This window comes from Phlebotomus papatasi, chromosome 3 (assembly GCF_024763615.1).
Source record: "Phlebotomus papatasi isolate M1 chromosome 3, Ppap_2.1, whole genome shotgun sequence".
Taxonomy (NCBI): domain Eukaryota; kingdom Metazoa; phylum Arthropoda; class Insecta; order Diptera; family Psychodidae; genus Phlebotomus; species Phlebotomus papatasi.
Genome location: NC_077224.1, coordinates 18,650,281 through 18,666,324, shown reverse-complemented (window position 1 = coordinate 18,666,324; position 16,044 = coordinate 18,650,281). Strand labels below are relative to the sequence as shown.

Below are 16,044 nucleotides of genomic sequence, written 5' to 3'. Positions count from 1 at the left end.
GTGGTTGGCGTATGAAATCCTGATAAACGTGTGTTATTTCTAGGTGTTTGGAGGGGTAAGGGATGGGTCTGTTGGAGGGATAAAAAGGCATGAGCTTTTTGCCAAAAAAAAAAGAAAAAGAAAAATAGGGAGGAGATGAGGCAAAAGTGTGGTGAGAAAAATAACGAAAATTAATGAGCAAGCAGTCTTAGTCGCTCTTTTATATTGTGTTGCGTGGTTGACTGAGGGATTGGAAGCAATATTGTGCTTTTATATATGTGATGAGATTTAGGTATAATATTTAAGAAGCCTTAGCCCACAAGACTTTTGCTCACGGTGCAAGGTTTTCTTCGAGGGGGTGGTTGTTATAGGAGATACGAAAAAAGGGGGATGAAGATGGGGAGACTTGGTATGTGGAGATTTTCGAGTGCTTCTTCTTTTCCCCCAATCTCTCACGGGTTGCCTTTTTTTTCTTGCTCCTAAGTTGGAGCATGTGTAGGCACCAGGGGGGATTGTGAGGGGTTGGTGTGTACTAGGGGATTATTCAGGGATAAAATTCCACGCTGTGGTAAATCTAACCACAACCACCCAGAGGATAATGGTTCCGTAGAATACGTAAACAGTTGACACGAGGAGATATTTTTTTTTCTTCATACTTACTCTCCCCCAAAAGCTCCCTATTTTTTTCCTATTGTCTTCTTTCTTCTTCTTTCTGCACTTGTCTTTTCTTCTATATATACCTTTCCGGATCGTCTTCTCTGTCTTCTGGTCCTTATTCTTTCGTCTTCGGTGGAGAAGGGAACCCGTGAGATTTTACTCGCGCGCTGGTGCTTGAAGGAGAGTGGGTGGGCGCAATGGAATTTTCGGGGTGGTAAAGTGCTTTTATAAGATTTATGAATTATTGCGTCGACAATATGAAATATGTAAGCATTTACCAATATTCTGGCTGGAGGAAGATTGAATCTCCTGGAGACTGTCAATAGGTTATAAATTTTATAAAACATACAACATATGTTTCAGCAAAGAACTTTCAATAGGGGAGTGCGGGGAGTTGAACAATTTTTTTTTTGGAATTCAACGTATACCTAATGCATTCATAAGAACTTGCAAGTTTTGTTTAAGTTTTATTCTTTCCAACTCTTGGTGGTTGAGTGAATGCCAAGAAGTATATTCAGTACAGTAATCTCGTGTATATAAGACTCATGTAGACAAGAAAGTAACATATTAAAAGTATTTTAAAACATAACAGATGTTAAAACTCGCAAAGGGGCATACTGAGACAAATTAAGATGAATTTTCGACAATCCAGACAAAATAAGTTAAGTCGAAAGGAGTCACATAAATAATTGTTTTATTGCGAAAGTTTAGACAGGCTAACCAACTTGGTTCTGCTTAAAGAATATAATTGACTTTTAGATTTGTACCAATTGAAATGTTACCCTCTCATTTCAGACTATGTCTCACAATAATTCTAAGATTATATATAAACTCAAAAAAAAAACTGTGTAATCACCTTAACCTTTATGCTTTATAGAAATACTTGAGATAGAATGTTCATATCTTGGAATTAGTCACGTATTAATTAGTTACAGATTTATAGATGTCTAGTTTGTGAAGGAAAAAAAATATGAAGGAGGCTCAGAAAGCTGCTATCAAATATGCGCCTGAACGGTCACTGAATTTAAATTCTTCTTATTAATTCATTGCAAAATCCATTGATTTTGATAGAATAACTATCCAAGAATTCAAATTGGTAACCAGAATTAAACTCAGAAAAGGGAATCAAGGAAAATATTATCAAAAACGACGCAATGTCAAACTTTCGGTATGTAACTTCAAACACAAACTGTATTACCTATCGCGAAGTGAGAAAAGAAACAAATGTACTTTCGTCTTCTACCATGGCTTATTATTTAAATTGATAACTACTCTTCTCGAGATCATCTGACTCAACAAAAAATGCAGCTCATTAAAAGTATTAGGACAACATAAAATTGTTTAATAATCTAAGACAAATTTGCCAAAAAAAATTCTAAATATCAAGATAATGCGGGGAGTAAAATATTTTTATTTTTGAAACAAACTATTTTCTGCGGATAACTTCGGAGAAGTTTGAGTAATTACTCCCTATAGGGGAACACACTTGCAATAGTTTATCATTATTCCAGTGCTATTTCTTCTGTTTTAATAGGTAATTTTTTATTTATTAATAGGTTTATTCACATTTTTGGGACCGAAAACTCCCAACACTACTTCCAGTAGTAGGTAAGTCATAAGAATGTCATTCAATCCGTTGTCACTCAACACGGACTCCCCCTGTAAATAGTTTTGTCAATAAATTAATTTAATGGAAAAAGTAATAATCAAAACCTACTGGATACAAGAATCAATTTCATTAATTTGTTAAATTGAGTAAACGAATTTGCAGTATTTAGTCTATGCCAATGAATTTTTAAGGGCTAAGCCTAGCTTCATCTTCTTAATTGAATCGTAGTTGAAAAATTTACATGTTTGAAAGCATATTATGATTGTTAAACAGACAATTAGCGACGGAACTGATGCTAAGACGGCCGCGGTCACATGGGGGAAGGCGGTATTAAAAACTAAATCAGTGTTGTCACAACTAAAATCCAACACTCGAATAAACTAACCCTCAGGTGAGGCTTGGTATTACGCTCGAGGTTTCTTTAAACACTCATGAGGTTATTTAGAAGCCTTATTGAGTGTGAGAATGTCTGAGGCTTAGTTCATCAACTCTTGTTGAGTGTTTAGGAAACGCTCACTATATGACCGTTTATAGAATACATGTGAGTGTTCATGGGATACTCAACTGTACATGGGACACTCACGAGTGTTTATGCAATACTCGTGAATATTTATTGAAGTGTTCGACGAACACTTATTTAAGCTTTGGCGTTAGTAAAAATATGAGGCTTGTATCAAGACTCATATGCATCAAGCATGATAGAAGTTTAGTCAAGCCTTAGTCCCACTTGTCACAACACTCATTTAAAAAAAATGAACTTTGATTCAACACTTAATGCAAGTAATGTGTGTACTATCAAGTACATATCTTTCCGGGAAGAGTTGATTCAACACTCATTTCCACATTCATTTATTTAAAGACCTTAACTCAGGCAATCATTGTGAATCGTCACACAATTTTAATGTCCAATTGTAAAGTGGGAAGAAAAAATTACACAGAAAAAGACATTTCAGGATTTACAAAAAGTTCGCTAATCGTATATCGCACTAACATGTTAGTGAGAGCTTGTACTCTCTTTTATAAATATTGTTGGTAGCATGATCACTTGACGAGCATATTTTGTTCATTATAAACACATATTTGTAATTTTCTGTAAAGATAGAGAAAAGTATTCGTAAAATTTTGTCAGTTGTTGGTAAAGTTTTGTCATACAAACAAAAATCTACGAACAAATATTTGTAAAAGAACAAAAAAAAGTTTGTCAAATGATCAAGGTACGAACAATGTTTGTAAAAGAGTACAAATTTTAACGAACTTGTGTCTACGAGCATTTTGTAAATACCCAATAGGAATTCACAAACATTTAAGAACTATTTTACTGGGAATGGTTTTAAGTTTAGAAAGTAGAGCATTCAGCAAAACTGGGACAATTCACCACCGTCATTTCTGCACTGGACTTCTATTATTTTAATTTGAGGCTTCATTTCATTTTTTACACAGGACTTTTGAGTGTTAATTATTCCATTGCATTGTAAATATTCTAGAAAAGAAAAACAACTCATCGGGATCATTTATGATAAATTTTTTCATAAAAGAGTGGGAAATTGCAATGACAAAAACGTATTATTTTTTTAATAACAGATTTATGCACTCTTCAGATCTAAGGTTTTGCTACAATTATTCACAGGATTATATTAAATGGAATTCTTAATAATTTAATATTATTTTAATAAGGTTCTGGAGAAAAATTGTTCCACAGGGTTTTAATTTCAGGACCTGTAGGGGGATTGTGTAATACAATGTCATATTGCCACAATGTAAAACAGTAATACAATGTTATATTACCACACTGTATGAAGTTTTTAGTGACTTATATGAGTCTGATTTATTATTACTTCTTTCGAATTTATCACAAAAAGAATTAAATTTGTTATATGGCATTGTCATACTATTACATAATTCCCCTCCTGGAACAGACTGACAATGTCATATGAGAAATTTGAAATTTCTTAAGAGATAAATTCGGAAGAACTTACTGAAACCTTGGAATGACCATTCGATGCTCACTGAGCTTTAATATTGTCCTGCTTACGATTTTATAAAGAAAATTTGTCATATGACATTGTCATACTGTTACAGAATTCCCCTCCTGGGATTATGACAATGTCATATGACAAAATAATCGAAAATCAGATTCATATCAGTTACTGAGAGTTTCGCAGAGTTCCTACTCTCAAAGAAATTATTTTGCAAAATGGTGCCAAAGGTTGCAAAAATCGATTAATTTTGGAGATAAATTTCGAATTAAACAAAAAATTGCAATTTCTCAAATATTTGACAATTATTGCCTTCCTTTGTAATTTTTTGGAAACTTTTGCCTCCAAATGAGCACTATAGTACCGCCATCTGTGGTGAAACAATACAAATAGAATTTGGCATTCTTGTCTACCGCATTAATACAAAATTGACGTTCGCTTAATCTCAATGAAAAAGGTTATTGCACTTTTCAATTTTTATTCCACTGCCGCCGTCACTGAGAAAAAATGAGAGTGCGATTAACTTTTTTACCTCAGAACTTTAACACCTTTTAGGTGTAAAAATATATTAACATTTTTAATGTTAATTTTACACCTTTTTAAAGGTAAAATTAACATGAAAAAGGGTAACTTTAACCCCTAATACACCTAAAAAGGGTAATATTTACACCGATTTCGGATCAATACTGCAGGGTAAAATTAACATTTTCGGAATGTTATTTTAACTTTTTCGGATTTTTCTCATTGAGACACTTTTTTGTTCAAAAACTCTTCAGTTTATCTATTTTATTTATCTCACTTTTTAGCAAATTTTGTCCATTTTTGCGCAATTAAACACTCACATTTGCAAGAATTTTTGCCCTTGGACTGATTACTTTCACGGAGCCAGTGTTACTACACTGAGAAAAAAGGGTGCGATTAACATTTTTTTCCTCAGTAACACGTTTTAGGTGTAAAAATATATCAACATTTTTTCATGTTAATTTTACACCTTTTTAAGGGTAAAATTAACATGAGAAAGGGTAACTTTAACCCCTAATACACCTAAAAAGGGTAATATTTGCACCGATTTTCGATCAATACTGCAGGGTAAAATTAACATTTCAGGAATGTTATTTTAACTTTTTTGGATTTCTCAGTGTACCCTCTTTTTGGTTAATTACATAGAGTGGGTGTTCTCTTTTTGCTCCATTTTGCAAATTATTTTTTTCAAGAAAATTTGTCATAGGGTAAGTGTGCCAAATTCCGGCCAGCTTGCAATTTCGGCCACCTTTTTTGTTTCTCGAATTTCCATGAACTTTTAGATTTTACGTACTCTAGAGATTATACAATGCAAAAGAATAACAAAAAATGTTGCTTTGACAAACAAGATGACTTGAAAAAAACATTGGAAGAATTCCGGAAAGGCAAGGAACTATGAGTATGAAGGTGGCCGAAATAGGGCACCAAAGCTATGTCCATATTTTTATTCATTTTAAAATGTATCAAGAATGATTTTAGAGTAAATAAAGACGGTAAACTCTTTACAAGGTTCCAAGCAACACTCTTTCAGAAGAAAGAATAAAAAAAAATCAATTTGTATTTAAAATATTACATTTCAAACTTGAGACTTTGACGCTTGCATGCAACTATGCCGAAATTTGGCACACTTACCCTATGACATTGTCATATTGTTACAGAATCACTCTACTGTTCTGGGTATTATTGTTGGTATATCGATGTTTTAGTGAGGTTATTTGGAATTACCAAAGAGTGATATAATAAAAAACTTGATTTTCAAAGTGAATTTAATAAACTATTTCCGTCCCAACATCCCCAATCTCCTCTATATATGTATTAGCGCATCGTGAAAGTTCTTGAGCATACCTTTTTATACTTCCTCGCGCGCCCAAGAAAAGAACGTTTATTCTTCAATAACACCCGCGTGTGCAAGATGAAATGAGGGTGTGAATCTTTAGACATGGGGGTGGTTGCGAGCATGAATTTGATAAACCTTGGGCTTGGGGTAGGGAAGCGGTGGGGGGGAGTTGAATAAGGATAAGGAAAAAAGACGAAGTGTATAATGCGAGAAGATATATGAACAACGATTATAGAGTTGAAGTATATTTGAAGCAGATTCCCAGCCATATCCTAGCGAGTTTTTGCGTTGGTGCGGTTTTAGAAATTGAATAGAAACATATATATATCCATATAATATTGTATAATGTGTACGAAATGTGTGTTTTATGTGTATGTTGTGCTTGTGGAATGAATTCAATATTAACCATCATGACTAGAAGTGAATAAAATAAATGAGTACTCCTAATGTGGATTTTCATCTGCCATGTTAATGCTTCATTTTAGTCTGCCGCAAATGCAAAAGTATGTGATTGTTTCAAATAGGAGGATACCCGGTAGTATAAGGTTGAATTACCCGTCTGGCTAATTTATTTAATGTTATATTTAATGGTTGTATGGAGTGTGTTAGCATATGTTTCTTATTATGTTGCATATGACTTAGAAATTCTTCCTATTGTCTCTAACTATAACAATTCAAGCTAACATTGAGAATTATTCTGTGGAAGAGAGAAAGAGAAGTATGAGAGACTAATTGAGTGAATAGAATGTGATATGATTGTTCTTCATCCTTTCCCATAACTCTCTCTATATAATACATATTTTGGTTTGGCTCGAGAAATTGTCGATAAGTCAGTTTTGGGTATTTTGGGCAATAGTAAAACTATTGTTTCCATTCACAAAAGTGAAACCGATATTTTCCGACAAATCCAAGAACCACAATGAGCGCGATTTGTGATCCTCTGACACACCCAATGTGTCTAAAGATAATTAATCATAGTTCTTGGACTATGGAGAATGCTGTGGAATTGAAATGATTTATATTTCTGAGATGCCAAAATGTGGAGGAGAATGTTCTTTTTTTTCCTTTTCCTATTGTTGTTGTTTTATTTGTTAAATGGTATAAAAGGTTTGAGAGGAAGATGATTTACTGATTGCAATATTGCATTATTAACTTTAAGTATATTCGCTTTTCTTGTCCTCTCTCAGTTTTTTTTTCTTTTTAACCCCTTTACTGTAAAGAGTATTATATGTACCAGAATGGATCCTGAGTTAATGTTGGGTTTAAGTTTTAATAAAATAGACCAGCTGCTGGTACACTTTTACTCAAAATACACTCTTTTGTTGTTCTTTTTCTCCTCCATTTGGCGTATCAAAGTAATTTTGAAACTGCATCTTCTGCACTATAAAAGACTTTCTTTGGGATGGGTAGTCAGCAGGTTTTAGGGGTTTCTCACTAACTAATTGTTAGAGGTTCGTAATCAAAAGAAACTTCAATGTCTCTAACTTTAATTTTTCAATTAGAAAAATCCACTCTTATTGCTATTTACTCTGAAATTTAGTTCAATTTGTAATAACTCTGAAGGAAAAAGTTTGTCAACTTTTTGTTAAAAGTTTGTCTTACATATGGAATATGCACAGAAAAAAATGTTTCGTCAAATTGTTCGTAAATGTTTGTGAATTCCAAGTGGGGACTTACGAAATACTCGTAAATTGTAGAATCCACTAAAAGGTTCGTAAAAGTCTGTACTTTTTCACAAACATCTATTCGTGATCGTTCGTACACATTAGGAAAAGTGTTTGTAAAATTTTGTCATTTTTTGTAAACTTTTACCAAATAAACAAAAATGTACGAACAGATGTTTGTAATAAAAAAAAACTAGTCAAATGATCATGTAACGAACAATTTTTTGAGAAAAAAATTACAAACTTACAAACTTGTTTGTGGGTTATACGATTTACGAGCATTTTGTAAATCTCCAATTGGAATTCACAAACATTTGCGAACAATTTAAAAAAATGTTTTTTTTTTGTACAATAAACTGAATCTAAAACTAAACTAAAATGAGCATTAGACAATTCTTTTGTTTTCTTTTACAAACATTTGTTCGTAAATGTTTGTATGTACGACATTCAGAAAAGCGTCGTAAAATTTAATCGCTTGTTCGTAAAGTTTTGATAGATAAACAAAAATGTGCGAACAAATATTTGTAAAAGAAATCAAAATGCCCATCAAGTGCAGACTCTTTACGAATCTTTTTGTGCATTATGCGATTTACGGGAATTTCGTAAGTCCTAAGTAGGACTTCACAAACATTTTGAAAACTATTTTACGAAACATTTTTTTCAGTGTGGCAGAGAATAGGGGATTGTCTTGATCTTGTTAGGAGTTTGTCAAAAGGAAATTTATTTATTCAAAATTTAAACAAGAATTTGTCAAACTGAGAAATAATATCCCTGTGACAAACTTTCAATAAGATCCAATTGGTGCTAGAAACCCTTTTTTTCAAGAATAATATTTCAGTGATTTAATAAAACCTGAATAAAACAACAAAGGTTAGTCATAATAGGAGGAAGTGAGGTAATTCTGCAACCCGACATATTTCTGCTATTTTGAAAAAGAATTAAGACTAATTTAAATGTAATTCACAATTGGTTTGTGGAACTAAATTGTACAACAATATGGTCTAGGTCTTTTTAAAAATAAGAGAAAAATGTCGAATTGCCCCAATTCAAAGGTGCCCCACTTTCCTTTAATATAGGCTTCACACTGAAAGTTTTGGTAACTTAATCATATGCTTCAGTGGAAATAATCTACAACGTTCATAAAGCTTTAATGAATTGACAAAGGGAAGCGTCAAATGATCTGGATAATTCCTTCAATATGAGAAAAAATAGATGAACGTAAAATATTTTATCGTTCTTGTTACAGGAATTTAAGAAAGTCGACAAACAACATTTTCATAAAATGTTCTTTGCATCATTATTTGAAATGGGGACATTAACGTGCTGCCGAAAATAATTAATCGTACGATCTTTAATGGAATAGCGGAATTTCGAGCTTTTCACTAAGCATTTAGTAATTCTTCTTATTCCATATTAGCTTAGAACCGATTTAAAGGGATTCGTTCGATACACCCTGAATTCAAACCGATTCGGTCTTGACTTGGACTCCAAGACCTTTCAAATGAGTCCAGCCCAATCGGTTGATTAATACACTTCCCAAAGTCTTTTAAAACTCCGAAAATTAATAACGAAAAGATCTAGTAAGAAAAAGAAAGAACCCTCTCGTTCAGTAATGTAACTAGTCAAATGATCCTGTATCGAACAATGTTTGAGAAAAAATTACAAACTTTTACGAACTTGTTCGTGGCTTATGCGATTTACGAGCATTTTGCAAAATGTTTTTTTTTGTACAATAAAATGGATCTAAAACTAAACTAAAATGAGCATTTGTCAATTTCTTTTGTTTTTTTTTTTACAAAGATTAGTTCGTAAATGTTCGTAAACACACGGAGAGTGTCGTGAAATTTTGTCATTTTTTCGTAAAGTTTTGACAGACAAACAAAAATGTGCGAACAAATGTTTGTAAAAAAATAAAAATGCTCGTCAAGTGATCACGTTACGAAAAATATTGCTTACTCGATTTGAGAGCTTTCTCCGGTTGAGGTTTTTTCTTTACCGATTCGATGGTATATCAGAGAGTACTTACGTAAAAAACCGTTGGAAGTTTGAACGTTTAAATCGACGAGCTACACAAAAGTGAGCAAGTTTATGAATAGGGCACTTAGAACTACACAAAAATCAACTTTTGGCCACAAACGTTTCCACACTGTCGTTGACATTGTTGACGATTGAAGTGTCAAGAATACCGAAATTCGAAATGGCAGAATAATCAGCGCTAAAGCGGCGAGTACGTGAACTTACACTTTAGGGTTCCGCTAGATTTTCGAATAGGTTTGGCTTGGCTTTGGAATAGCTTTGTCCCTCCGAAAGGTTCTTACTGAACGGAGCCAATCTGGAATCTTGGAATTTCTGATAAGACTGAACCGGTTCCAATCGGTTATGAACCGATAACCGATTTTTGTGTGTGTTTGCCATCGTTCTTAAATGTATTGTTCTTAGACCTTTATGAATAAAAAGCATTTTTAAAAATTCAACTGACAATCGTTTGGTGAAGCTTAAAATTCCTGGTCTATTGGTGCTTTTGTTTCTGGCACAATGTATAAAGGACACAAAGACTGAATTTTCTATTATATAATCCTTTTCTAAACCTTTCGAGCTTTTGAGATAGCAGACAAATAATATTGACCATTGCTTTTCTTTTCTTATCTTTTCAGATTGGATAATTTGTGTGGGTGGATCACAGATTGTATATTCTCAAGCAATATCTCTCATATTTTCAACTGCTGATTTTCATTCTGAAAAGGGCAGTATTCGATTTTCTTTTGTCTTGGTGGAATAATTTAAGGTAAGATATAATATATTATGTTACGCCTTTCTGATTTGAAATGTACTCCAGAGTTTATATTGAGAGAAAATGTTGTGTTGTTTTTTTGTTTCCTTTGAAAAAAAAAAAAGGAAAAGGTTCACCTTTGGAAAATTCACTATATAGAAAAATCTAATCAAAAAGTGGATAGATATAGTCTGTTTACTTTTTACTCCAACCCACTCGCATGTATTTGATGAAACATTCATTGCATATTGTATAAAATGTAAAATATGAGATACGATATGACACATTGTACGAGATGTATTTGAAGTATTGAAATGTATTATGAAGTTACGATAACATATAACTATGATACATATATGTATAACAATTTATGCTTATTCTGCATAGGAAATAGGATAGTGCGGAAAGTTACATATGATGCTGGGGAGTTGAAATGGAATGGGATTTGGTGATAGGGATGGTAGGGGGAGGAGTGGGTTAGAGGGGAGGGAGGGGAGTGGTTGGGGGTGGATCTGAATGAAGGGAAAAAGAGTAGAATATTTGAGGTTTTTGTCACGTTTATAGCTCATTGCTTCACGTATCTATATAGTGAGATATCTACATTTATTTCATCGCTGACACCAAGTCATGAGAGATAATATCAAGATCATAGTTTGCACACAAATGTATGCTATTTTCTCTCTTGGATTTTGATATAAAAATTTGTGAAATTGCGCATATGTGAGTGAATGAAATACCTTTTTTTTTCTTTGGGTAGATATGTGATGTATTTTTCTCAGGTCCGTGTGAAAAGCAAATTCCCTACTTTAATTTATATAATGTGAGCACGAATTGTATATGGGATCGCAAGGAGGAAGAAGAAGAAGAAGAAGAAGGTGGTAAAAAGGGTAAGGTCATATATCGTGTCACAAATGCTAAAATGTGTCTTTTATGCCAAATGGTTTCTTATAAATATGATAAAGATGGCATTTTCCTCGCTATTCTGGGAAATTTTTTTCTGCATCCCCTTAAGCACCAATATTTCCACACATTTTCTGTATGGAGTAAGCATATATAGGGGATGGTGGTGGAGCAGGGAGGTGGAGGGAAATGTGTGAGAAATTTACATTTTAACGTTACTTTTTTATCATTGCTGTCGCCCTCCTGCCCCATCTTTCTATTATTATTGAAAATGACCAGCACTGCGGGTGAAAATTCTATATATGCCAACTATGCTATTATAATGGATAAGTCTCTAACATATAGAGGAGGAATTAAGGGGTAGAGTTGGCAATATTTTAGATGTGGGATTTTGGTCTGTTTTTCTGAGTTAAGAGCCATTTAGAGCTTTATTTGTGGAAAAGTGCCAATTTATGGGTAGTTTCAGTTCAAATAATGAAAAGCGAAGGAGTTAAAAGGACTAGATCTAATCAAGCACTAGATCCTAGGACTTTATTAAAGGAAAGGGAGTGGACCAGGAAAGTTGTAAAATTGCCCCTAAGAAGTTACGTGGGTAACGCAGCTGACTAGAAAAACTGCAGCATATTTTCTTTACATATTTTTTTCCAAAAGGCAATTAACACTAAACCTACCAAAACCGGTCAAATTGACTGGTTTGAACAGGGGCCCATCAAGCCTAATAAAAATGAAGCTGTTTTTCACTTTTCCTTGTAAAAATTTTGCATCTATTGCACCGCGACTTAAAGAAATTTGCTCGTAGTTCTTGCATAATTTTGGCGAACATTATGAAATATGTATTTTTAGATAGCTTTTAATGCACGATTTCGAAATATATTAGACTGATAAGTCAATTCTCTTTAGGAAAAAACTTGCCAATAGTCTTCAGTGCCTCTATGCAAAAACGTATGCAAAAATGAAATGTTGAGAGGCCCCTGGGTTGGAAAACGTTTTAAAATTACCATTTCAACCAGGGCAGAGCATTCTCATACATTTTGCGTACAAAAATGTGGTATATGTTTTCTTAAATGGTTTTTTAGTTTTGGTATAAAACCAAATGCAATCATTTTACCAAATAAAAGAGTATCTAGTGTTATGTTATTAGCACAAAATTTATAATGATTGCACGAGGATAATAGTTCCTAAAACCTTTATGAAAAATACGTAAAATTCGCAATTTTTTGAATTTTTCTGAGAAATTTTCTATCTGTAACACCAGTAAAATTTTAAATTTAATAAAAATATATTCTCTGTATATATGGCTATTATTTCGTGTTTTATTTATTTTTGTGGGATCTAAAGCTTAAAAATTATAAAGAATTTAAGAAAAATATACCATTTCTGAATTAAAATGCTCCATCCGTTAGTCAATCATCCTAGATTTCAACGGTACAATGTCGATATCAAACTCACAAAAAATCTAACTTACAATATTTTAAAAGCAAATTTCTTAAAATTTTCTTACAATTTGCTTGTAATATATTTTTGGCTGTTTTAATTTAATTGTTTCTTCTTTTCCAAGGAAAAAAAATGTTGAGTATTCTACTTATCGTCTCGTCTGTTATTTGACCGAGCGCGCTAGGAAAAACCATCAAAAATGGTCCGTAGGTTTACTTTTAGATAAAAAAATATGCTGGTTTTCAATCTTCGATCCACCTAATCCCTTTAACGAAGTTTTTCTAAGCTCTCCTGTCAGTTTGCCCCTGAGGCTTGTTTTTAACGCTAATCCGGCGGCGGACACATTGTGAAATAATAAATGTCAATTCAATTCAATTTATTCAATCTTTAAGAATCCAATTCGAAAAGAGTTGTTAAATCATGCAAAGCCATTAAGGCTTTGTTGCAGTTCTAGAAAATGTAGTTTGAAGAGATTGTAACAAAAAAAATATTTTGGTCATTTAATAATGTAAAACTTTTCAAAAAAATCATTAAAAATCATACTAATGTAGCTAAGATATTTTAAAACTAGGTTGTTTACCATTTGCCAAGAATATTTTACTTTTTAAAGTGTGCTAAATTTGATTTAGTGTAAAGTGATACAAGTTGGACATAGTGTTACAAGTCGTACAATTCGCCGGTACCAGTTGGACAGGGATTTTTGATTGATAAATACAGTTCAAATTTTTTTTATGCACAAGGAACCAAATTATAAAACTAAAGCATTAAAAATATACAAATAAAAATGAAGTACTAAATTTATCAAGAAAAAAAGCCCTGTCCAACTTGTACCACTTTACCCTACTGCCAAATTTATTAAGAATTAGAAAAAAAAGGTATTATGCCCTAGGGACCCTTATGACTTAAGCCGAGACACGGCTTAATATAATTATAATCAAAATAATGATCAGATTACATTTCCATGAGTTTCTGACTAATCCTGAATATCGGCTTAAGCAGAGAAACGGCTTAATTCGTGGGAAACTGATGGAAATTTAGTCAAATCGTCAAGCGTCTCTTGGCCTTAAGTCGTAAGTGTGTCTACGGCATCAGTTTCCAAGCTTTCAAGCTTTGCATTATTGGTGTAATTTTATCTGTTTTGGTAGGAGCAAAAGAGTTTTTTCTAACTGTTAGAGGCCGGTGTATATTTTTAAATAATGTTAATTGTTTTAGAATTTTTCTGAGCAAAACGAGGAAATTGACAATTTAAAGGTGAGCTCGTTCAGAAGCTGACCACCTTCCCCTATATTTACAAATTATACCATAGATGCAGGCGACTGTACCCCTGTTTTTCTTAAGCATTTCTTGAATTTTACCACTTAAGGTTTGTCTAAGGATCGGCACCGCTAAAGGGGTCTGATCAAAAGCCTGAAAGCCAAAATCCCGTATGAATCGAAATCCTGAATAGCCAAAATCCTGATTGAATCAAAATCGCGTAAATTCAAAATCTGCAAAAGCCGAAATCTCGAAAGCCGAAATTCCGAATGAGTTGAAATCTCAAATAGCCAAAATTATGATTGGATTTAAATTCTGTAAAGCCAAAATCCAAAATGTGTGAAAATCCAGAACTTCCAAAATCCTGATTGGAACAAAATCCTGTAAAGCTAAAATTCTAAATGAGTCAAAATCCAGAATTTCTAAAATCCTGATTGGAACAAAATCCTCTAAAGCCAAAATCCCGAATGAGTCTAAATCCCGAATAGCCATAATCTTAAATTGATTCAAAATCCTGTACAGCCAAAATTGCGGAAAACTAAGATCCCAAATCAGTCAAAATCCACAATATCTAAAATCCTGTAAAGCCAAAATCCCGAATGAGTCGAAATACCGAATTACCAAAATTCTAATTCGATCAAAATTTTGTAAAGCCTAAATCCCAAATGCCAAAATCAGAAAATCTTAATCCTATATTCCAAAATGGGTTGAAAACCTAAATAGCCAAAGTTCCAAAGAGCCATATTTCACACAAGTACATCAATCAATTAAAATGAAATTACAACTTTATAAGGCTAGAAACATTATGCGATTTGGGTCTCAGTTTAGAGTCGAACATCAAGTTCCTAATTTTTAATCGTTTCGTTGGGTGAAGCAAAGGGGAATTTTCTGTTAACTCTTGGTATTCGAGATTTTGGCGAGCACCGCTAAAGACCATCTAGAAAGTTCTAGAATTAAAGAAAAGCTTACGAAAAGCAGGGGTACAGTCACCCGCATCTACGATATTTTTCTGTGGTACCCTAATGCCATAGGGAAGCATTCAGTAAATTTATTAATTTCATTTTTGAAAAAAATTGTCTCATTTTCAAACAAAAAAATCAAAATGTTACTCCACTGAAAAGTTTTCAAAATTCATTTCAGTATAAATTGCTATTTTCTTGCACAAATACCTACTGATTTCTAGAAAACTTTTCAACCAGCTCCGAAGCACTTATCCAAACTTTTTAAAAGTTCTAAAATTAATTACTCATAAAATAGTTCAGACTATTAGACAAATAAACTCTTATCTTTTTCGAGAATAGTAATTGATTTTTTTTCCAGATTTAACGTCGTATTTAAAATTAATTATTTCATGAAGAAAATGAATGAAGTCGCCCACTAAAGTCTTATTAGAAGTGATTTGTTTATTTTTTTTCCGCTTCCTTCTTAAGATACACTGAAAAGTAATAAAGTATTCATTAACAGTGCATAAGTAGTAAAAGTACATAAAATTTCCATTTTGAAGGAAAATTTCCCATGAAACTTTCTTATTAAAGAGAGTGCAGTATTCAAAGAATTATTCTCTTCTGGATTTATTTTTCAAGTCAATTTATGTGATTATTTTTGTGAATGATTCCTCTTTAGAAAATCATTTATATTTTTTTTTAAAATAATTTTTCAATTTTCCAAATATTGAACATCCTTAATAAAAATAAAAGCAAAAATAAATGAGATGGTCACGCATCTCACCCAATTTTCGTACATTTCTAAATAAAATATATATTGAAGTAGAAAAAAATAGAACGAAAAATTGAAAAATTAAAATTTCCCAAAGATAAAACTCTTCAAATATTAAATTGCAGAAAATTCCTAGTGGCCTACGGGGGATTCGAACCAGGGACCCTTGCAAAATATATATAGCGTACGCTTTATTATACTTAATGCATTTCGTGTCGCAATTTTAT

The 16,044-nt window shown here is 32.7% G+C and overlaps 1 protein-coding gene across 1 annotated transcript in view; it reads left to right on the top strand.

Annotated features, from left to right (window-relative positions):
- Positions 1-16,044, top strand: part of LOC129806809 (tyrosine-protein phosphatase Lar) — a 284,034-nt gene that overhangs the window by 48,516 nt on the left and 219,474 nt on the right. Inside the window, exon 4 of the mRNA XM_055855583.1 lies at positions 10,398-10,528. The gene's annotated coding sequence lies outside the window, so the exon portion shown is untranslated. The remainder of the gene's footprint in view (positions 1-10,397; positions 10,529-16,044) is intronic.